The 23,803-nt window shown below is 38.0% G+C and overlaps 1 non-coding gene across 1 annotated transcript; it reads right to left on the bottom strand.

The window, feature by feature from the left end:
- Positions 1–16,606: 16,606 nt before the first annotated feature.
- LOC127740961 (small nucleolar RNA R71) lies at positions 16,607–16,714 on the bottom strand. The gene has a single exon (XR_008001816.1). It is a non-coding gene; the product is annotated as a small nucleolar RNA R71 (small nucleolar RNA).
- Positions 16,715–23,803: the final 7,089 nt, after the last annotated feature.

Here is a 23,803-nt window from a genome sequence, read left to right as displayed (position 1 = left end):
AGCTGAGATAAAGGTACAGATCTGGGGTCTCCCAGAACATTGTAAGACGTGTAAACTGGGGAGGAAGATTGCAGCCATTGCAGGCGAGGTTAAAGACTGCGAGATCTACGAAACAAGCAGAGACCACATCAGATTCATAAAAGCCAATGTAAAGATCAACATCAAAAAGCCTCTACAAAAAGGAGCCAACATAGGGAGCATTGAAGATGGACTACTATGGGCTGATTTCAGGTATGAGAAACTACCAAGCTTTTGTTATTACTGTGGCTTACTAGGACATGAGGAAGCAAACTGTGAAAAGGCCACAAAAGATGAGATAATAGGAAAAACCAGTGCCAAAAACCTAGGACCATGGATGAAAGCTGAAGAAAAAGGAACCAAAGTAAATGTAGCCAGTAGCAAAAAGCAGAACAAGAAAAATCCCGAAACCACGCACCACACAAACATTCAGAAGAGGTTCAACGACCTGTTATTGGAGAAGCTGGCAGGCCTGACTATGACAAAACCAAATGGTTCAGTTGTAGGAAAAGACCATGACCAGCCCCCTGTGTTGGGACACCGAGGAATCCCTGCAGAGGGAGACCTTAGTGATACCAACAAAAAGGGGAAAAACATCCATCTCCCACCTCTTTTGGAAGTAGACACCACCAAACAGACAGAGCAAAAAGAAAGGAAAATGGAGCATAACTAGGAAGTTAACAAACCAGAGGAACAAAAACAACTCCCACTCGAAGAGAACATAAAAAATGGAAAAACACTGGAACCCATGGAACCCAAAGCTCTCACTGAAATAACGAACAGAACAGATGACAAAATTAAACATGATACCCGCACATGGAAAAGGAAAGCCAGAAGCGCACCAACAGGTCAAGCAGAAGGGAAAGAAAATGTGGAAACAATCCCAACCAAGAGAAAGGTGAAGGATAATGATGACATGCTGATAAATGCACCACTGGAAAAGATACTAAAAGGGGAACATACCACAGATCAAACAGCGGTAGTGGCTGCAAAGCAGCCCTGCCGAGAACCATGAGGATCATCAGCTGGAACTGCCGTGGGCTTGGGAACCCATGGGCAGTCCGAGCTTTAAATAAGCTCATCAGAGACAAAGGACCCAACCTCGTCTTTCTCATGGAAACGAGGAGAAAAGAGAATGAAGTGATGAGACTTAGATACAAAAGGGGCTTAAACAACATTGTGGGAGTAGACTGCCAAGGAGAAGGAAAACAAAGATCAGGAGGGCTTGCGCTACTATGGGACAACACAGTTGACATGTCAGTTAAATCACTATCTCCAAACCACATAGACATAGAAGTAACCATGATAGAACCTAGAAGACAATGGCGGGCCACAGGCTTCTATGGATGCCCAGAGACGAAAAACAAACAAAAGAGCTGGGACCTCCTAAGCTCTCTGGGACAAGCTACATCTATGCCTTGGATAGTTTTTGGGGATTTTAACCAAGTTCTGGGGCAAGAGGAGAAATTTGGTGGGAACCCAGTAACTTACTCACAGAGTCAGGGCTTTAAGGAGGTCATCCAAACTAGTGAACTCCTTGACCTTGGCTTTGTTGGTCATTCATTCACTTGGACAAACGGACAAGCAGGAGTAAACAACATTCAAGAATGACTTGATAGGGCTCTGGCAACCATTGACTGGAAGGAAGCTTTTCCTCATACAGTAGTACAACATCTGAGCAGATACAGATCTGACCACAATCCAATTCTTGTCAACCTAGAAGGGGAGAAAGCAGGAGCTAGAAGGAAAGCCCACAGATTCCGCTTTGAAGAACTTTGGCTCACTAATGAGAATTGTGAGAAGATAGTTGGTGAAACTTGGAAAAATAATGGGGGCACAGTAACAGAAAGAATCCAAAACTGTAGCAGAAATTTGGAAACCTGGGGGAAACAGACTTTCGGTGATAGACCAAGAAGGATCAGAAAAAAGCAGAAAATGCTCCAGCATTTAAACTCTAGCACCCAGGATGAAGGAATAATAGCAAAAACCAAGGAAGTAGAAGCAGAACTTGATGACTTATTGAAAGAAGAGGAGATTCATTGGGCACAGAGATCTCGAAGTAATTGGTTGCGACATGGGGACAAAAACACGAAATATTTTCACCAAAAAGCTTCGCAAAGAAATAAGAGAAATAGGATCAAAGCCATCCAAAATGATGCTGGATCAAGATTTGAAGATGAGGAAAGTATCGAAAGAGTGATGGTGAGCTACTTTGAATCCCTGTTTCAGTCAGAGGCCACGAAAGGCTCAGAAATGGCAGCAGAAATTATGAAAAATAGACTAAACAGCCAAGACATAGCTTTCCTTGAAGAAGATTTTACAGCCGAAGAGGTCTACCAAGCTCTAAAGCAGATACATCCAACCAAAGCCCCAGGCCCTGATGGGATGCCAGCTCTATTCTATCAGCGAATGTGGAAAACAGTTGGGAAAGAGGTTACCAAAACAGTCCTGGAGGTATTAAATCAAGCAGCAGACCCTTCCCCCCCTAAATTCAACCCATATATGCATGATCCCCAAAGTGAATACTCCGAAGCATACAAAGGACTTTAGACCCATATCGTTATGCAACGTTATCTTCAAGATCATTTCCAAGACTATGGCAAACCGACTTAAAGTAGTCCTTCCAAACATAGTCAATGAATTTCAAAGCGCATTTGTGAAAGATAGACTGATAACTGATAATGGTATAATGGCTTTCGAGATTTTTCACTATATGAAGAAGAAGGTGAAGGGACAAAAAGGTTTTGTTGGCATAAAGCTGGATATGGCAAAGGCTTATGATAGGATTGAGTGGGGTTTTCTAAGGGAGGTCCTGAGCTCTATGGGTTTTCCAACCAAATGGGTGGAACTCATTTGGAGATGCATCTCAACGGTTGAATTTTCAATCCTTATTAATTGAAACCCATCAAAACCCTTTAAGCCATCCAGAGAAATCAGGCAAGGAGACCCAATATCCCCTTACTTATTCATTTTATGTGCTGAAGTTCTGTCTGGAATGTTAATAAAGGCCCAAAACAGCAAGCTTATTAGAGGTATAAGAGTTGCTAGAAATGCTCCAAAAGTAAATCACCTGTTTTTTGCAGATGACAGCATCCTCTTCTCCAGAGCCTCAGACCAAGACATAAGAGAAATTAAAGAGACCTTAACCACCTACCAGTTAGCTTCAGGACAGAGAATAAACCTGGACAAATCTGAGGCTTCGTTTAGCCGAAATGTACCGACCAACAGATAGATCCTCATCCAAGAGTGGCTTGGAATTAAGGCTGTAAACCATCACTCCAAATACTTAGGCTTACCTACATTTGTAGGAAGATCTAAAAGAGAATTATTTGACTTTGTTCAGGATAGAGTCTGGAAGAAGCTGAAAGGTTGGAAGGAAGGGTACCTGTCTAGAGCGGGGAAGGAGACCCTAATCAAGGCGGTTGTTCAATCCATTCTGACTTACATAATGGGCTGTTTTTTGATACTGAAAGGACTCTGTCACCATTTGAACACAATGGTGCGAAAGTTCTATTGGGGCTGCAAGAATGGTAAACGAAAAATACATTGGATAGGATGGGACAAGCTGAGCAAAAGGAAAGCAGAAGGTGGTCTTGGCTTCAGAGATTTCGAAGCTTTTAATCGAGCATTACTGGCCAAACAAGGGTGGAGGTTAATCAAAAATCCGGAGTCTCTCACAGCAAGGATAATCAAGTCCAGATATTACCCAAGATCAAACTTCTTGGACTCTAAAATGGGTTTCGCCCCAAGCTATACCTGGAGAACCATAAGGAGTGCAGTAGATGTCCTAGAGCTGGGAGGCTTATGGAAAGTGGGAAATGGAATGTCAATTAAAATTATGGGATCCCCATGGCTGCCAAACCAAAATGGACACAAAATATGGAGCACAGTACCAAACCTCCAAAAGGATACTATAGTAAGGGACCTCATGTGTGATGATGGATCTAGATGGGATGTCCAGAAAATTAAAAGCCTCTTTCTACCTTTCGAAGCAGAGCAGATTCAAAAAATTCCTATCCCTCTAACCAGCCAGCAAGACAAATTTTATTAGAAGTACTCAAAAGATGGAGAGTTCAGAGTTAGAGATGCATACCACCGGTTAATAGAGCACGAAGCCCATCATAACAGCACAGAGTCATCGGCAAGCCAAGCAAAGGATATCTGGAAACAACTCTGGAAAATCAAAGCCCATCCCAGAACTCTCAATTTTGTCTGGCGACTACTAAACGGCTCAACCCCGACAAGGATCAACCTTCAAAAGAGAGGAATTCAGGTTCCACTACTATGCCCAAGGTGTTGGAGGAAAAAGGAAGACGAAACACACCTAATTTTGGAATGTGATTTTGCCCGTACGTTCTGGTTCTGTAACCCTCTAGCGGTGAAGACATCTTCCATCCGTGCCAATTCTCTCACGGACTGGATCAGATCATCCATCACTGAGCTCAGCTAGGCAAATCAAAGCCTCTTCTGCTATAGCTTGGCAGCTCTCTGGAAATCCCGAAATGAAGTAGTTTTCGAAGATAAGTGGAGAACCCCTCAAGAGGTAGTAGAAGAGATGTCAAAAGTCAATGAAGATTTTCAGAAATCTTGGTTGGACCAGAACTCAGAGGTTAATTTCACTCACCAACCACCCCCTGGGGCTTTAAGTGCTGAGAAGTGGGAATGCCCACCACCCAACCTGTGGAAAATTAATGTTGATGCAGGCAAAGGAGGAGAAGGATCAGTTATGATAGGGGCAGTCATCCGAGATTGGTGTGGAAGGATTGTTGTAGTGGCCACGTGGAACATGAAGTTGTCACTCCTACCCTTTGAAGCTGAAGCATATGCGTGTGCAATGGGTCTTAAACTAGCTCATGAATGTTGCCCTTTTGAAGTAATCCTGGAAAATGATAATATTCAGGTAATCAATGCTCTAAAGAACAGGAAACATTCCAGAAATTATTTTGGTAGCTTTATTGTTGATTGTTTCTATTACTCTAGCCTTTTTAGATCAATTTCTTTTTCTCATATCAAGAGATCTGGTAACATGGTAGCACATGAATTGGCTCAATTAGCTCTTACCTATCCAAACTCAGTGTGGATGGAAGAAGCACCTCTCCATATCTGTAATTTGGCCCTGTTTGACATCATGGGTTCTATTCATGAATGATAGCTACCAACTTTACCTATCCAAAAAAAATATTTGGAATCCGTACATGTGTTTTTTTCATTCTCCAGGGTAGAATTGGTCAAATGTTAATATAGCTCAATTCTTGAATAAGGGCTTCAAAACTAAATGGTATTTTCCTTTGCTTCCTCATGATCCCAAACAAGGTGCATGAACAGAATAATATAGTTTATTTCTTTCTTGTCAAAATGGTGAAATGCAATTGAGATATAGTTTAGAGGGAGTAAATTGTACTTAACCACAACAAAATTCAGAAAAGGAATCAAAAGAAAAAGCAAAAATGATCAGAAATCAGAATTGAACAATAAAGTAAAAACCATAACATCCTCATCAGTTCAAGCATTAGTCAAAACAACAAAGATTCTTTTCAAACCAAAACATGAACGAAAATAACATCTTATCCTTAATGATTTTATAACACTAATGACCATATAACAAAAAAGTAAATTAATTCATCCTTCTAATAAGCTCATTTATGTAAGCTTCCCTGTTACCTGCATCACCTCCTTCGAGATAATGATTCCTTTTCTTTGTCAAACCACCCAATGGAGCCTTCAATTTGAAGGGCCATAGGAAGTTGTTTGCTTCTCTAAAGTGATCACCAACCGTCATTATCTCGTGGATCAGATCTTCAATGCATATAATTTCATGCTTCCCCAATGTCTAACATTGAATATTTTAATCATATAAGGGCAATTGAACATATCAATACAACAACAATCACTTAATTTGTTTCCTTTTTCCGTCACCATCATGGTTTAACACCATTGGATCAATGTACAAGTATGTGAAGAGTGATGGTTTCAGTGGCTAAGAGAAGGGGGGTTAAATCTTAACCCCTTTTTTGCTTGCTAACACTTGCTGGACTTAGAGGAGACTTTTCTGTTTTTAACTCATCTCTAGCCACAAGACATTTTCATTTTGTCTCGTCACTTGGCACGAGACATTTTTGGATTTTGCTCCTGTGCCGTAGAAACAGAAATGGAGTAGGAGAGAAGGAAGATTACACCCAGATATATCCTGGTTCAGCTGCTAAGTGCAGTGCAGCCTACATCCAGTCTCCATCACAACAATGATGGAAATTCACTATAATCAACTTGATTACAAATTGTAAAGTGCTAACCCAACTTACAAGGGGATTCCCACAGAATCATGAAACACAACATAGATGAACAAAGGAACTCTAAGACATCTATGGCTTTTTCTTTTAATTTTGCACTCTCTGCCTTTTTCCGCTATATGGCTTTTCCATACAAACCTCACTGTTTGTCTTTTTTCCATGAGACTCAAGACATGACAAAATTAAATAGAAAAATACTAAACAGAATACATTGAAGGTGAAAAAAAACTATAAACTTAGGTAGCTATGAGACTTCTGTGCCTTGCACTCTCAAACTTACTCCTTGCTTCAAACTATGATTGTTCACCCCTTTTATAGAGAAGTAAAGCCTTCACAGTTGAAATACAAAACCAAGCTTAGCTTCTTTTCCTTCAAAACAAAACCGATTCGACCATAGAGAGAGAAGAGCTAACTCATGCAAAACCCAACATGCAAATACCTCTAATCCTTCCTTGGTCATCACTATTCATCAATCCGAGCTCTCCATCCTTGGCTTGCTCTCCAAGATGGATTTCTAGCCCTTGATGCTCCATGATGATGATGGCTTCATCTGCTCTAATCTCTGTCTCTTCCATCACTTCGCCACTCTAGCTACTTCCTGTGGGGGTTGAGCAGAATTAGAGACAAGCCATGCCTCCAAGAATCTCACATTGTTGGCCGAATCTTCTTCTTCCTTTTTGAGCATGAAGAGCTCAATATTACCTCACCAAATCTAACCATATTTGGTGAAAATCTCAGCCACAGCTCATTTTTATTTTAGTATGATTTCTTGCCATTATTGTGATGGTCTTGTAAAGTGTTCTTCCTCCACCTCGGTAGCTCCATTTTGCTTTCATGGTTTCCTGGTTAATGACCGAAGAAGAGAAAGAGATGGATGAGAGAGAGGAAAGAGAAATTATGAATAGTGGTTAATGAAACAAAAGATAGAGAATAAAAGTGAAACAATTTCCCTTTCTCTTTGCTGACAAGCGTGTAGCCTTGGTGCTTGCAATCAAATCAATTTGTCAATTTCTCTCTCATAGTTCCCATGCAATAAATGATAGTTGAGTGTAATTTGAAATCCAACACAAGTTTAAATTTTTGGATCCGTTGAAAGCAATTTTGCTTTCTTTCTTCCACTTGTTTCGGATCATGCATGAGGAATTAGATTGGGCTTAGTTGTTTCAATCATTTAATTCTGGCCCAATAGTAACATTTGCTTTCCTGGTAAATTTTTGAAACATGCATAAAGCAAATAGGAAAGCATTTTTAACTTGGACTTGTAACTTTTAATATATTAAATTTGGCCCAAGTAACATAAAGAATCAATTCAGGCATATTCATCATATATTGTCAAAACCAAAGGCTGAATGTAATTGGGTTTGCATCGGAAATTTGTTTTTCGCCCCAATATTAAAACCTGCAACAAAATTATTTAATCAATATATGTTAAATGAAAATCAGATTAATAATTTTGTAATTATTATTTTTAATAATGTTTAGTCATCACAAATATTAATTTAGAGTTTTCCAAACTCATCAATCTCCCTCTTGATGACAAACATTATTAAAATTGAAATGGAAAGAAATTTAAAGATTGAGTAAATAATACTCCCTTTGAATTTGAATTTCTCACCCTTTCAAATTGTCACATGGCTCCCCCTCAATATATGTCATTTTTATTAAGGGAAGCACTAACCTGTAACAATTTAATCAAGCTTCAAATAACAATGTTATTCAACATATAATTTTTGAAATGTTGAATGCTTGATTTGTGAGCAGAGTTTGGTGATATACAAAACTCATTTGTTATCAATAATTTGATTATCTACTCAATCTTTACACACATCAACTGAGCATAAAACAATGTTGTTCAAAAAATTTTAAATATTTTCCAGTCAAGATATCAGAGTCATATTATTCAAGTAAGGAAAATATTTTTGAATCACACATGATCAAAACATGGCAGCTGTTAGATATCATAGTTTAAAGGAACTACCAAAAATAAGTTTTCAAACCAACATGTTTACCAAATGCCAAATGCATTTTCAGCAGCAGTAACCATAGTGAAACAAATGCAATAACAACATGCATTCTTTAAAAAAGGGTGATCATAAATTTTCAATTGAAAATTCCATCCCCTGTTTCGGCAAATCCTCCCCTGTTTCATTAGTTTCACTTTCAATTTTGAAAACTAATTTTCCTCCCCCTTTTGTCATCAAGGGGTACCTGCACAAAATATGAAAAACACAACAAAATATCAATCATAAAGTAACAAGAGTGTATCAAAGTATCATAGAGCAGTGAGTATCAAGTCATGCTCCTACAAAAAAAAAAACAGATTGAGCCTAATGGAGCCAATATCAAATAAAAGTAAAGAAACAGTCATTAATCATCAGAAAGATTGAACTCTGAACCGGAATCTTCTTCGTAATTTCCTGTTCCCATTTCATCATAAAAGCTCTTAATCATGAAGCCAACTCTTTCGTGACATTTCTTCCAAGCCCTTTCCTGTTCATATTCCAATTTCCGGACAGTCTTGTGGGATTTGAACATCAACTTGGACATGTTGCGAAACTCATTGAGAACCTCCCGGATTGATGCAGTGACATTTGAGGGTTCAGGACGGCTCTCCAAATTGCTGAGAGATGGTTCAGAGTGAACAGACCGTTTGCCTTTCTTGCTCGAAACTCCTCCTCCTTTAATCATTGAAACCTTGTTCTCAACAGATTCATTAGACAAATTAACCTTAAAATACTCAAATATACATGTGAGGAACATGCCATATGGAAGATTAGCCTTTTTAGTACTTTTTATTGCTTCCCACATATGACGTATCATAATGTAAGCAAATAAAATTAGGGAAGAAGTAATGAGAGCAAATAGGATAATAGAATCAGAAACTGTTACTCTATGGTGAGAACCGCTTTGTGGAGTGAGGATGTGAGTGATGATACGATGCAACAGAGAGTTCTCAAGGCCGAGTGCTTGATGAGTTGGGATTAGTCCATCCAAACCAGAGAGATTTGCACAGATGTGTTCCAAGACTGTTTGCTGTGCGACGCCAACTTGATCATCCCACTTATCAATCATGTAAACTTTCGACCCTTCATTTTCATACCCAAGAGCAGCGCCTATGGTTTGAGGAGTGAGGGTCATGTAAACACGTTTGACGTAAGAGTGGATCGAGCCATCAATCAAGCGCATGTTTGCATTGAACTCTCGGACCAGCCCCGGGTAAACAAGTTTCTGAATCTGAACCAAGGGGGTCCATTTCAGAGCATCAAACAGGGAAGAAAAATTTTCAAGATTCACCAAGTAAGAGTGGCATAGATGACGTTTCATCAAAACATCTTTGTGAAACTCATAGAAAGCACATGAGTAGAACCGAGAAGGGTCAAAATGCATATATGAAATAAAATTGATACAAGTGACATGTATTTATCTCGTTTACAGTGTAAACGAGATATATATATTTTTAAAAAAAATTAAAAATAATAAAAAAATATTAATAATATCAAAAATCTAAACTTTTGGCATGTAATTAATACATAAAAAGATTGGTAGAAGAAATTAAAATTGATATGTTTGATCAATTTTAGTCCATTTTAAATTATAGGAATTAACACGTTATTTAGAAACTATTAAACTGTCGACTGTTAACACGGTTACCTCTTTTTTAACTAGCCACTGTTTAAAAATTTAAAATATAATTTAAATACACGTAATATATTTAATATGTAATTTATTTAATGAGCCAGTTAATACATGTCACTATTCTATTAATATATAATATGAAATTCTTTTTACTTAAATTATATTTTAAATTTGTATGTACTCCTATATAACAAATAAAATTTATATGTATTCCACGATAATAAAAAAAATAATAAATATAGAAGAAACAAATATATTAATAATGTATAGTTAAAAATATATTTGTAACTGTCTATTATTAATAATATATTAAAAATATATTTCTAACTATCATTATCAATAGTAAATAGTATATTTGTTTTTTCCATATTCACTCATTCCTTTTTTTTGTATGGAGTACATATAAATTTTATTTGTTATATATGAATACATAAAAATTTAAAATACAATTTAAGTAAAAAAAATTTCAAAACCACACCTGCGGGTTCCAACTTTTTTTTTCTCCTTCTTCTTCTCACTGTGCGATTCTCTTTACGGTTGGAGCGCAATTCGAGGCATCCCTAACTCCGGTCCATTCCTTTCTTTCTAGTTGGAGTCTTTTCTCTATGTTTTCGTTACTTTTTATTTGTTTTGTTTATTCTTTTTTTATGTTTTTTTGTTGAATTAATTGCATGTCTTGTTGGTAGAAAATTGCTTATATTAATTAGATTTTTATATTTATTACATGTGTAGTTTTTTTCATGTTTTTTGTACATATATATTTTTTATGCCATAATCTTATGAAATTTTTTATTTTAACAAATAATTTAATTATAATAATTACTGAAATAAATAATTTAAAAAATATTTATCAAAATAAATATCACTCTTTTATCTCGTTTATAATATAAACAAGATAATTTTGCATGTATTTCACTTACGGTGTAAACGAGATAGATGTATTTGTAAATATAAAAATATATTTTTTGAAAATAATAAAAAATATTAATAATAATATTCAAGAGAGTATATCAAAAATTTAAAAATTTGGTCCGTTAAAAACAATTATTCCTATATTTTTTTTGCTTTCACTCATGTAAAAAAAATTGAGTTATTCTCGAAACTAATAGATACTTATTTGCTAAATAGTTAAATTACAAATTAAAAAATTGCTCGAGTCTTAGTCCTTGTAATTTCTTTTATGTATTCCTTTTAAACTTAGGGAGAATCCGTGCCATGCATCAAACATGTGAAAAAGGCGAAAATGCAAATTTTATTAAATTTACATTCACAGGTTTGGTGGTACTACATTGGCAAAGAGTAGGTTTTTATATCTGTCTCTCCTTTTTTTATGTAGGGTGATGATTCATCAGTTATGACTTAATAAATAAAGCGTCTATTTCAAATACGAATAAAATGCAGCATCTATGACGGCAACATCTTTTTGAGAATGCATTTGTCGCATTTCTAAGAAAAAAATAATTTCTTACTCTTTTAAGAGTAAAGTATGTTTTTGTCCTTAATTGTTATTTAGATTATTTCTTTATTAATAATAGACTTACCATTGTAATTATTGTTTAGTGAGAGTACATAAAGAGTACATAGTGCATAGGGGTAATAACTCAACAAATATTTTTAAAAAGAGAATTTTTCATTCTCTTCAACAATGAGAAGAACTTATTTTTCTTCCTCTCTTAATCCCTTCTGATTCATCAAATCATCAACATCACAGTTTGAACAGCTTAGATATGAGATTTTCTTCATGGTGCGGTGAGCATGGAGAGCAATCAGATTAAAAAAGGTTGTGAATTGAGATCCAATCCAATTTTGCCATTTTCTTTCTATCCCTAATTTTTCTTTCAACATTTTCTTTCCCCATTCTTACCTCTCTTTCAAACGCATCCAATAGAGTTTGATGAGAGGCTATTTCACAAGATTCTTTCTTGATGAACATAGTTGTTCCTATTAACGAGTTGGAAGGAAGAAGATCTGAATCCTTATTACTTTATGATTTATTGATTTCTCAAAATGGTGAACATGGTAAACAGATCCTTTCATTATAGAGGTCGTAGAACTACATTAGCTTGCTCTCATTGTAACAAGGAAGGCCACACAGAAGATGTATGTTATAAGAAGCATGGGTACTCCTCCCATTTCTATCAACGACAGCAACATAAAAATACCATCAATCACGTGATCACTGACGGGCATGATGATATACTCGGTGACAAATAATTGCAGCTCAATTGTCTCCAAGAGAACACTGGAATATCAAGATCTGGGTTCACTCCAGAGCAAAAATTTACCTTGTTAGAGTTGATTAAAGACTTCCATTTAGACTAATTCCATTTAGACTTCCACTCTAAGAAAAATTATTACATTATATTTTAATGCGAGAATTATGAGTATTATCACTCCAAAATATGCAATATTGGTCATTGATTCTGGTGCAATAGATCAGGTGACTTTTGACTTAAAAGATTTTACAAGTTTTCAAAATATTACTCCAATCAATGTGATATTGCCAAATGAGACCAAAACTGTTAGCACTATCATGGGCACAATCACATTCTCTAAAAAAAATTTTCTCAAAAATGTTTTATACATTCTTTCTTTTGATTTTAAACTGATCTCTGTGTCAAAGTTAACCTCAAACTTACATTGTCAACTGTTAATCAATGATAAGTGTTGTGAGATACAAGATCGATCCACATCAAAGATGATTGGCATTGCTGAGTGTATAGAACGATTATATACAATGAGTAAGGATTCTCTCACTTTCCCCCTCTTCCAACAAAGCAAGCTTCATTGGCGGCAACTACAACTACTACTCATCCCATCACACTTTCACATAATGAGCACAACAATATTTGACATCTTAGACTATGACACATACTCATGCATAAATTGATTTTTCTAAAGAAGTATTATCTTTTTATAGATTGTATTGCTTCAAAACTTCTTTGTGATATATGTCATTTTGCAAAACAAAAGAAATTATCTTTTAATCTTAGTACAACTGAAATAAAAGATTATTTTGACTTAATTCATATGGATATATGTGGTCTTATTTCTGCCCCTTCTAACAGAGGACATATGTATTTTTTGACTGTGGTGGATGACAAGAGCAAATTCACTTGGATTTTTTTTATGAAAACCAAATCTGAAGCATCACAATTGGTTATTAATTTTGTGAATTTTTTCAGAGTATAATTTGAAAAACGAGTTATGTGTATAAGGATTGACAATGGATCAGAGTTCACTCTAAAATCCTTTTTTACATCAACTGAAATTTTACACCAAACTTCTTGTGTAGAAACACCAGAGCAAAGCAGGATTGTAGAGAGAAAACACCAGCATACTTTAGGTGTTTCTAGAGCACTGCTATTTCAATCAGGAATTTCATATTGTTTTTGGCAATACGCAGTTGCTCACGCCATTCACCTAATTAATAGGCTGCCCAGCACTAACTTGGATAATGCTAGTCCAAACAAGCTTTTGTATGGTAATTTACCTGACCTTTCATATTTAAGAGTATTTGGTTCTCTTGCGTATGCCTCCACATTAACAAATTCAAGAACAAAATTAGACCCAATAGTCAGAAAAATAGCTTTTCTCGGTTTTAAATTAGGAACAAAGGGTTTTCGACTTATTGATTTAAAATCAAAGAAAATTTTCATATCCAGAAATGTAACTTTTTATGAAACTCATTTTCTATTTTTACATTCTACTAGCACTGACATTTCTGTAGTACCTACTCGTACTCCACAATGCATTGATCTTTTTCAATATGATACACCATTCACACATCATTTGCAATCACTCACACATACCATACTCACAAATTTAAATGAACATTTCTCAAGCTCAATACACTCACCAATTTCCTCACACACTATTACACCCATTATCATACCACACACTAACAATGCACCTGCATTACAACACTCTGACATCACACATGATTGCATTACTAGAAAATCTGAAAGAGTCAAAAAACCGCCTGCTTATTTGAAGGACTATCATTGTATGACAACCCACATAGTTCACTCTAGCAACTTTGCCAACTCTAACTCTTTATATCCTATCTCACAACACTTGTCATATGATAAACTAACCCCAAAATATAAGTCAGGCCATCACCTCAAATCAAGAACCTAGCGCTTATGAAGAAGTTGATGCGTGAGCATCTTCTCTATCTTTTCCTAGTGAATTTGCACTTGAATTGCTAAGTTTAATCAAGATTTTATATATTTTAGCCACTATAGACGCTATTTTGAGTTGTGTGCAATTTTGTCTATTTCAGGTAGCATTTTGGACGAATTTAACAAAGTTTGAGCCACGGATGGAGCAAGGAGAGATTGGAAATCAAAGCTGCCAACTCCACACCAAACTTGGATCCTCCAAGTTTGGCACCACAAAAAGAAATCAAAGCTGCCTCCTCCACGCCAAACTTGAGGAAGCTCAAGTTTGGCGCCACTTCAAAGAGTCCAAAGGAATGCATGCTGAGCTCTCCAAGCCAAACTTGGATCCTCCCAAGTTTGGCGCCAACTCCATTATCCAAGAAGACCATTCAGCCTCCTCCATGCCAAACTTGAAGTTTCTCAAGTTTGGCGCCAGCTCAACGCTCCAAGGGAAGCTCCGTGCACAACCTCCACGCTAAACTTGGACCCTTCCAAGTTTAGCGCCACAACCCATGCACTAAGGAAGAACCCAGTGCCATCTCCAAGGGAATATATGCTGTCCACTCCACGCCAAACTTGGATTCTTCCAAGTTTGGCGCTAATGCAAGTGGTGGTCCCCAACCTCGTCCAAAGGCTCACACAAGTCATTCATTTAGTTTTAATTTAAATTTTATTATTATTAAAATTAGGAAAAGATATTATTTAGTTTTTAGGAAAGATATTTTACATTAATTAGGATTAGATATAAAAGGGAAAAGAATCAGCCCTTTGGGCTATTTTCTTCTCTTCTACCTCATTCGACAATTTACAGTTTACCTGAATCCTAGTTTTCTATCCGAACCATGAGCAACTAAACCTCCACTGTTAAGGTTAGGAGCTCTGTCTATTGTATGGATTGATACTATTATTTTTCTATTTTAATTCATGTATGGATTTATAATTCAAGAATTATTTTTGTTCTTTATCTTATGAATCTGGGTGTAACGGAAGTATGACCCTTGTTCTAATTGAGTTCTTGTATAACTTGGAAAAGCTCTTTACTTGAACAACAGCTTGAAAACAATTTCTCCTAAATTTCTAATTATCTAGACTTAACGAGATACGTGACATATAATCCTCTTATATTTGGGTAATTAGGGTTTTCGTGGCATATAAACTAGAATTGAACTTCACCCTCTAATTGGAATTAAGCGACCAAGGAATTGGCGGTTGATGAAGGTTAGAGGAGACTAAAAAGGTCTAAGGAATTAGGGTTTAATCACATATAGTTTACCATGAATTAAATCTTGCATGATTAAAATAGTTAGTAAGAAAAGTCAATCCGAAAGATAGATATCTCTGAAGCCTTAACTGTTTCTTCATATATTATTCACTACTTGTTTACTGCTTGTTTTTCTGATATTCTGAATTTACTGTTAATGCGTTTGAACTCTCAAAACATCATTTTCTGTTTGTCTGACTAAGCAATTCACTTGACCATTGTTGCTTGATCCATCAATCCTCGTGGGATCGACCCTCATTCACCTGAAGTACTACTTGGTATGACCCGGTACACTTGCCGGTTAGTTTGTGGACTTTAAATTCTACACTAAGTTTTTGGCGCTGTTGCCAGGGATTGACTGTGATTGACAACTATTAGTTGTTTGATTACTTAGATTAGGCGTTTTAGCTTTAAATTTATTTAATTTTTGCACATTAGTTTTCGAATTTTTCTAGCTTTATTTTTCCTTAATTTCTGAAATTAAGTTTGGTGTTCCCTAGTTATTTTTATTTTAATTTTTTATTTAATTTTCCTAATAATTTCAAAATTTTCTAGTCTTAATTTCAATTACAGTTTTCGAATTTTAGTGTTTATTTTATTTAGTATTTATTTTATTTGATTTCTTTACACAGGTTACCTCACTGGAAATTCTCTACACTCTGACGTAGAGAATCCCATTTTTTCTTGTCTTCTGTCTGTTTATGAGCAGGAACATGGACAAAGAACCTCTTTTAGACTTTGATCCAGAATCTGAAAGGACTTTGAGGCAGCGTTTACAATAAGCAAGACTTTACAAGGCTGTAGAGTCCACCATGGATCATAATAATACTACTAATGCCAATGTGGCAAATCCAATTGGGAATGAAGAACGTAGAAGAGTGCTTGGCTCATACACTGCTCCCAATGCAGATCTTTATGGAAAAAGCATTGTGGTGCCTCTTATAACTGCAAACAATTTTGAATTGAATCCTCAGCTTGTCACTCTTGTGCAACAAAATTGCCAGTATCATGGACTTCCTCATGAAGATCCACATCAATTTATCTCTGATTTTTTGCAGATTTGTGATACGGTGAAGACCAATGGAGTGATTCATGAGGTGTACAAACTCATGCTCTTCCCATTTGCTATGAGGGATAGAGCAAAGGTGTGGTTAGATTCTCAACCCAAGGAAAGTCTGGATACTTGGAACAAGGTGGTCACTGGATTTCTGACTAGATTTTTCCCACCACAAAAGCTAACTAAGCTGAGGGTGGAAGTTTAGACTTTCAGACAGAAAGAGGGTGAGAACCTTTATGAAGCTTGAGAGAGATTTAAACTACTGACTAGATAATGCCCTCCAGACATGTTTTCTAAGTGGACTCAGCTGGATATCTTTTATGAGGGCTTAGGCGAAATGTGCAAGATGAGTTTAGATCATTCTACAGGTGGTTCATTGCACATGAAGAAGACACCAGAGAAAACTACTGAGCTCATTGAGTTGGTTGCTAACAATCAATTTTTATACCCTTCTAACAGGAATCCTATGAACTCTGAGGCCCCTCAGAAGAGAGGCGTTTGGAAGTGGAAGCTGTTGATGCTCTTCTTGCTCAGAACAAACTTTTGTCTCAGCAAATAAGTCTAATTACTCAGCAATTGGGTGGAATGTAAGTTTCAGCTGTTAACACTCAGAATGCACCTCAAGAGGTCCCTTATGACATGACATGTAATTTTATGCAAAATGAGAATTATGATTATGCTCAATCTTCTTCTGAAATGGGGAATGCTCCTAGACACCCCAATAACGATCCATACTCTAAGAGCTACAATCAGGGGTAGAGAAATCACCCAAATTTTGGATGGAGAGACCAACCTCAGAGACCTCAGAATTTCAACAATAATTCTCAAGGCGATTTTCAGCAAAATAATCATAATAACCGCCAATTTCAATTTTATCAACAACAACCACCTCAGCAGGCAAATTCTCAACCTCAGTAGAATACTAACTGGGAGACAATGATGAATAGTTTTATGCAGAAAACTAGAGCTTCCATTAGAGACTTGGAGGTACAAATAGGCCAGTTGAGCAAGCAATTACATGAGAGATCTCCAAGTACATTTCCTGGTGATACAATGGTGAACCCAAGAGAAGATTGCAAGGATATTCAATTGAGAAGTGGTAAAGTAGCTGGTTCTGAGACCAAGGTTAATGAAGAGCTAGTTGAAAAAGAAGCTCCAGAGGAGAAGAAGGAAGAAGTAGAGCACGCCCCTCTAAAGCGTGCAGACAACCCATTCCCAAACTCTCTTGACACCTATCCTACATTGCCCAAGGCTCCTGAGTACAAGCCAAAAATGCTTTACCCTCAAAGGCTTCAAAAGGCTTCCAAAGACAAGCAATTTTCTAGATTTTTAGAAGTCTTCAAGAAGCTGCAGATCAACATTCCTTTTGCAGAGGCTCTTGAGAAAATGCCTCTCTATGCTAAATTTATGAAAGAATTGTTGACTAACAAGAGGAATTGGAAGGAACAAGAAACAGTGGTGTTGACCAAGGATTGCAGTGCTATTATTCAACATAACCTTTCTGAGAAAATGCAAGATCCAGGGATCTTTGTAATTCCTTGCACCATTGGAGATATCACCATTCAGAGAGCTTTATGTGATCTTGGAGCTAGCATCAATCTCATGCCACTTTCAGTGATGAAAAAGCTTTAAATTGAGGAGGTAAAACCCACTCTTATTTCTCTTCAACTTGCTTATCTTTCTATTAAATTTCCTGTGGGTGTTCTTGAGGATTTACTTGTGATAGTAGGACCATTTATTTTTTCTACTGATTTTGTTATATTGGATATGAAAGAGGATGTAAAGTCTTCTATCATTCTTGGTAGACCCTTTTAGCTACAGGTAGAGCTTTGATTGATGTGCAAAAGGGTAAATTAACCCTGAGGGTCAATGAAGAGCAGGTGTTCCTTAATGTATTTGAAGCTCTCAAACACCCGAATGATTCTGAAGGGTGTATGAGAGTTGATATTGTTGAACCACTTGTTCAAGAGGTACTGGAAGCTAAGGTACTTGATGATATTCTGGATCCTATTTCTGAGTATGAATTAGTTGAAATTGATGATTTACCACCCCCAAAAGGAGCTAATGAACACGCTTAAAGCAGAGAAAGAAGTCCCCAAGCTTGACCTCAAACCCTTGCCTCCTTCTCTGAAATATGTATTCTTGGGTGAAAATGAGTCATATTCAGTTATTATTAGCTCTTCCTTGAAGCCTGGAGAGGAAGAGTCACTTATTACAGTGCTTAGGAGCCACAAAATAGCTCTTGGGTGGACCATTGGTGATTTAAAGGGGATTAGTCCAACCAAGTGTATGCACAAGATCCTTCTTGAGATGATGCTAAACCGGTTGTGCAACCACAAAGGAGACTAAATCCAACTATGAAAGAGGTGGTCCAAAAAGAGGTAATAAAACTATGGGAAGCCAACATTATTTATCTTATTTCTGACAGTCCTTGTGTGAGCCCTGTGCAGGTAGTTCCCAAGAAAGGAGGGATGACAGTGATTAAAAATGAAAATAATGAGCTTATTCCTACAAGAACCGTCAACGGAGAATGTGCATAGACTACAGGAGGCTCAACACTGCTACAAGGAAGGATCACTTCCCCTTGCCTTTCATTGATCAGATGCTTGAGAGGTTAGCTGGTCATGCTTTTTATTATTTTATATATGGATATTCTGGATATAATCAAATTGCAGTGGACCCTCAATATCAAGAGAAAAAAGTATTCACATGCCCTTTTGGAGTATTTGCTTACAGAAGAATGCCATTTGGACTTTGTAATGCTCCAGCAACTTTTCAGAGGTGTATACTTTCTATTTTTTCTGATATAGTTGAAAAGTTCATTGAGGTATTTATGGATGATTTCTCTGTTTTTGGTAATTCTTTTGAATCCTGCTTTAAGCATTTATCTATGGTCTTGAAACGGTGTCAAGAATCAAATCTTGTTTTAAATTGGGAAAAATGTAATTTTATGGTTACAGAAGGTATTGTTCTTGGACACTAGATTTCAAGCAAGGGGATTGAGGTTGATAGAGCAAAGGTGGAGGTAATTGAAAAATTAGCACCACCATCTAATGTTAAGGCAGTCAGGAGTTTCTTGGGTCATGCAGGATTTTATAGAAGATTTATAAAGAATTTTTCTAAAATTGCTAAACCATTGAGCAACCTGTTAGTTGCTTATGTGCCTTTTGTTTTTTATGCTGAGTGCCTACATGCTTTTGAAACTCTTAAAGCAAATCTTATCTCTGCTTCCATTATAACTCTCTCTGACTAGGATTTACCATTTGAATTAATGTGTGATGCCAGTGATTATGCTATTGGAGCTGTTTTAGGACAGAGGCATGTCAAGCTTATAAATGTCATTTACTATGCTAGCCGTGTGTTAAATGATGCTCAAAAGAATTCCACAACTACAGAGAAAGAATTATTAGCTATTGTGTATGCTGTTGATAAGTTTAGGTCCTATTTAATTGATTCTAAGGTTATTGTTTATACTGATCATGCTGCTTTGAAGTACCTTCTAACCAAACAGGACTCTAAACCAAGATTAATCAGATGGGTGTTACTCCTTCAGGAGTTTGATATTGAGATTAAAGACACGAAAGGTCAAAAAACCAAGTGGCTGACAGCAGGCTCCATGGTTTGCAGACATTGCAAATTACAAAGCCATGAATTTCATCCCAAAGGAGTATAGTAGACAACAAGTGAAGAAGTTACTGATTGATGTAAAGTACTACTTTTGGGAGGAGCCATACCTTTTTAGAAGATGCTCAGATGGCAGATGAGGAAGTATCCTTAGTTATTTTCTGTTAAATTGATTTTATTTTTTATTTTATTTTTATTGAGTTTTTACTATTTTTTCTTTGGTTTACGTGTGTTTTTGTCATGCAGAAATTTTAGAACAGGAATTCGGACACTTAGAAAAATTCTTGACCACCCTGGAGGTGCATACTGCGGACTATGTGACGCCAAACTTGGGATCCCCAAGCTTGGCATGGAATATTGCGTGCAAAATAGATGAGAGGCTCTGGAAGGTCCACGCCGAACTTGGAAATTCCCAAGTTTGGCATGGAAAACGGCGTAACAATGAGCAAAACCAGCAAAAGCTTTGGCGCCGAACTTGCTTTCCTCAAGTTTGACGTGGGAGTTACGAAAAAAGGGAGTAGTACGCTCTGCCGGGGTGATGCCAAACTTGGCTCCCCTGGCGTTTGGCGTGAGGAATGACGTATTATGAGGAGCAATTGGAGAAGAATTGACGCCAAAAGAGCATCACGTTCTGCCAGGGGGACGCCGAACTTGGCTCCCCTGGCGTTAGGCGTGAGAAATTGCAAAAAAAAATAGCATTGAATTTTATTTTCTTCTGTTTCAATTTCCGCTCTTCTATCTTCTTCCTCTTTGTATTTCTTTATTTTGCTCGAGGATGAGCAACAGTTTTAAGTTTGGTGTTGTCGCTTTGCTGTTTTATTCTATTATTTCCATGGCACCAAAGACCACCCAACCTTCCAAGAAGAGAAAAGGAAAGGAACCGGCCACCGGTTCTCATGATTCAAGACACTTTCGCTCTTAGCTGCATGAAGAGCACTTTTATGAAGTTACTGGCAAGAGGCCGGTTCTACCGGAAGTGCGGTTCAATCTCCAGCCGGATGAATATCCAAAAATTCAGCATGAAATTTAGAGAAGAGGATGGCAGCTTCTGTGCAATCCGCACACACAAGTAGGACAATTAATGGTTCAAGAATTTTATGGAAATCTATGGGTCACATATAAGGATGTGTCTGGAGTCAATGAAAAAGGAACCACAAAAGCTTTCTAAGAGGAAGAGTCATTGATTTCAGTCCAGAGACCATCAGACAGACCTTCCAGCTACCACATAATATGCCCTCACTTCGGTCCTACAATGAGAGGGTAAACAGAGACCAGTAACTAGAGCAAGTAATCGCTGACATATGCATTCCAGATGCACAGTGGAAACTGGGGGCAGAGGGGAAGGCGGGCTATATCAGAGTCGGTGACCTGACGCCTTTGGCTAGGGGATGGCACCATTTTATTCACCGGTCTATTATACCCACAAGCAACTGGTTCGAATGCATTGTGGACCGGGCCATTATGATTCGCTACACTATGAGAGGAGACCCGGTAGACGTAGAGGACGTTATTACCCAGCAGATTTACCATGTCGCCACCGCCACCAAGGAGAATGCCAGGTTGGGCTTCCCACATCTCATCTTTCGCCTCTGTGAGGCTGCTAGGGTGAAGATAGAGAATGATTTCCCTATCCCAGTCGAGAAGCCCATAACGAAGAAAACTATGAAACTGACAAGGGAATATCAGAGGCTCCCAAGAATAGAACAGGATGAAGAAGGAGCTCAAGAGGAGCAGCCACTGCCTCAGGGACAACACTTTCCTCCTCATAAATACTGGCAGCAGCTAGCATCCTTCATGGAACATATGAGGGTCACTAATGACAGCCGCTGGCAGCAGTACAGTGCGTCTGTTGAGGAGATCAGAGCGATACACCACAATCATTGGGCGCATCTCTGTACCAAAAGAGTCAGAAACAACCATCACAAACATAAAAGATAAAAATAAAAATTGTTCAAAGAAGGGCCCACAAGCCGGGCCCTAATATAGCTAAAATCACTGGGAAGGTAGATTAGGGACATCCAGAGGAGAGGAGCTCGGATCCGCAGCAGGAGTTGGAAGGGATAGAGCAGTCTCTTCGGCAGCGGAAGTCGGAGCTTCTGAAGATGTCGACAGGAATCCCTCTTGTTGCTCATCACGAGGAGGAGACTCAATAAGCCTTTGTTCGCGAGTCTTCAGCTCAGAGTCTGTCTCAGGGCGAGGAGGGGAGTCAATGGCTCCATCAATAACGACCTTGTCGGGATGGAGGGGAGAAAGGTCCAAATCAGGAGCGATAACTCTGACATGTTCCTTAAATATCCTTCAAGCCTCCTCCGAGCTCTCCGCTACGGAATCCTCCAAGTCCTGATAGGCCTTCCGGTTCAACTCCAACTACTTTTGAAGATCAATATTATCAGCAAAGAGCCTGACATAATTCTACTCTGCTTTCTTCTTTAACCCCTCCGACATGGCACACTGGCTCATCAGCTTCTTCTCCCTCTCCTGAAGTCAGGCCAGCTCCTCCTTCATCCAGGCAACCTCCTCATGAAGCCGCTTCTCCTCCTCTTGATAAAGAACAACCCTCCCCTGAAGTTCCTCTATAGGTTTTTTAGAAGAGCTCAAAGAACTCAGGAGAGTTTTGTCCAAAATATCAAGGAGAGCGGTGCAAATCCCAACAGACCAAACCCCTGCCCGAACCAAGACTTGAAGATGACTATGAGGGAAGATGTGCTTCCAAACGAATTGAGGACCATCAAAGCCAAATTCCCCAGCAACAGAACTGGACTCCAAGGTCTTTCGTTTCTTTTTTTCCGGTTCGGAAAGAGGTCCGGCTGGAGGGATAGAGGCAGGAGGAGGGAGAGAAGAAGCATAGGTAGAAGTCACCATGATGGGACGAGAGGAGGACCCTAGATTTCGAGGAGGAGGGGGAGAAGGAGCGCCAGTAGCCTTCATAGCATCAGCTCGGGCCCGAGCCGTCCTTTTTGCCTCCAGGACCTTTTGGTAAGCAGCGTAAGATCCACTCTTCACCATTTCTGGAAAGAAGAGATAAATAATTAGTTAACAAATCGGAAAACACCGCAAGTCAGAATCTCCAGAAACCTCTACAAAAAACAAAAGCTACCTAATTGGGTTCGCACGAAACTCGGAGATCCCAAAAGAAACTTCTTAGTATCCAAGTTAGGGGCCCTCTCCCAAATTTCTCGAAAAAATCCCACTATGGCCTCCTCCACCTCGTCCAAGTCGTCCAGGCCATACTTTTCTATAGGGGAGGCCTCTAACCAATAAAGAGGAAATCGGGGGTTGGAGTTTTCGTCAAGGAAAAAAGGGATGGTGACTCTCTATAGCTTGGACTTTGAAGAAAAAGTTTTTAAAATTATGGAAGGATTCGTCAAAAATAGAAAAGACTTTCTAACCTTGAATGGCCCAAAAAGAAACCCACTGTTGTTTATTATTTTGAGCGCTAAAAGATTAGGTTAGGTGAAAAACATAGAAAAAGATCTTTAAAGAGGTCGGAAATTCTAGCTCGCGGCTTACAAGTTTGTAAATTTTCATAAAACCCCAAGAGTTGGGGTGGAGTTGGGTAGGAGCAACTCGGCAATGAGATAACACGCTCATCTCAAAATCAGAAAAAGGCAGAAAAACCCCCAGACGGGTGAAGAGGCAATCATACATAAAGAAAAAATGAGGGTCAACATCAGCAGCCTTCCCGAAACAAACCCGGTCTTCAGGACCCGGAGCTACCATCTCACATTTGGGCTCGTCAACATCAGTGCCACAAATC

Source organism: Arachis duranensis, chromosome 7, assembly GCF_000817695.3.
Source record: "Arachis duranensis cultivar V14167 chromosome 7, aradu.V14167.gnm2.J7QH, whole genome shotgun sequence".
NCBI lineage: Eukaryota > Viridiplantae > Streptophyta > Magnoliopsida > Fabales > Fabaceae > Arachis > Arachis duranensis.
This window is presented reverse-complemented; position numbering and strand designations above follow the sequence as displayed.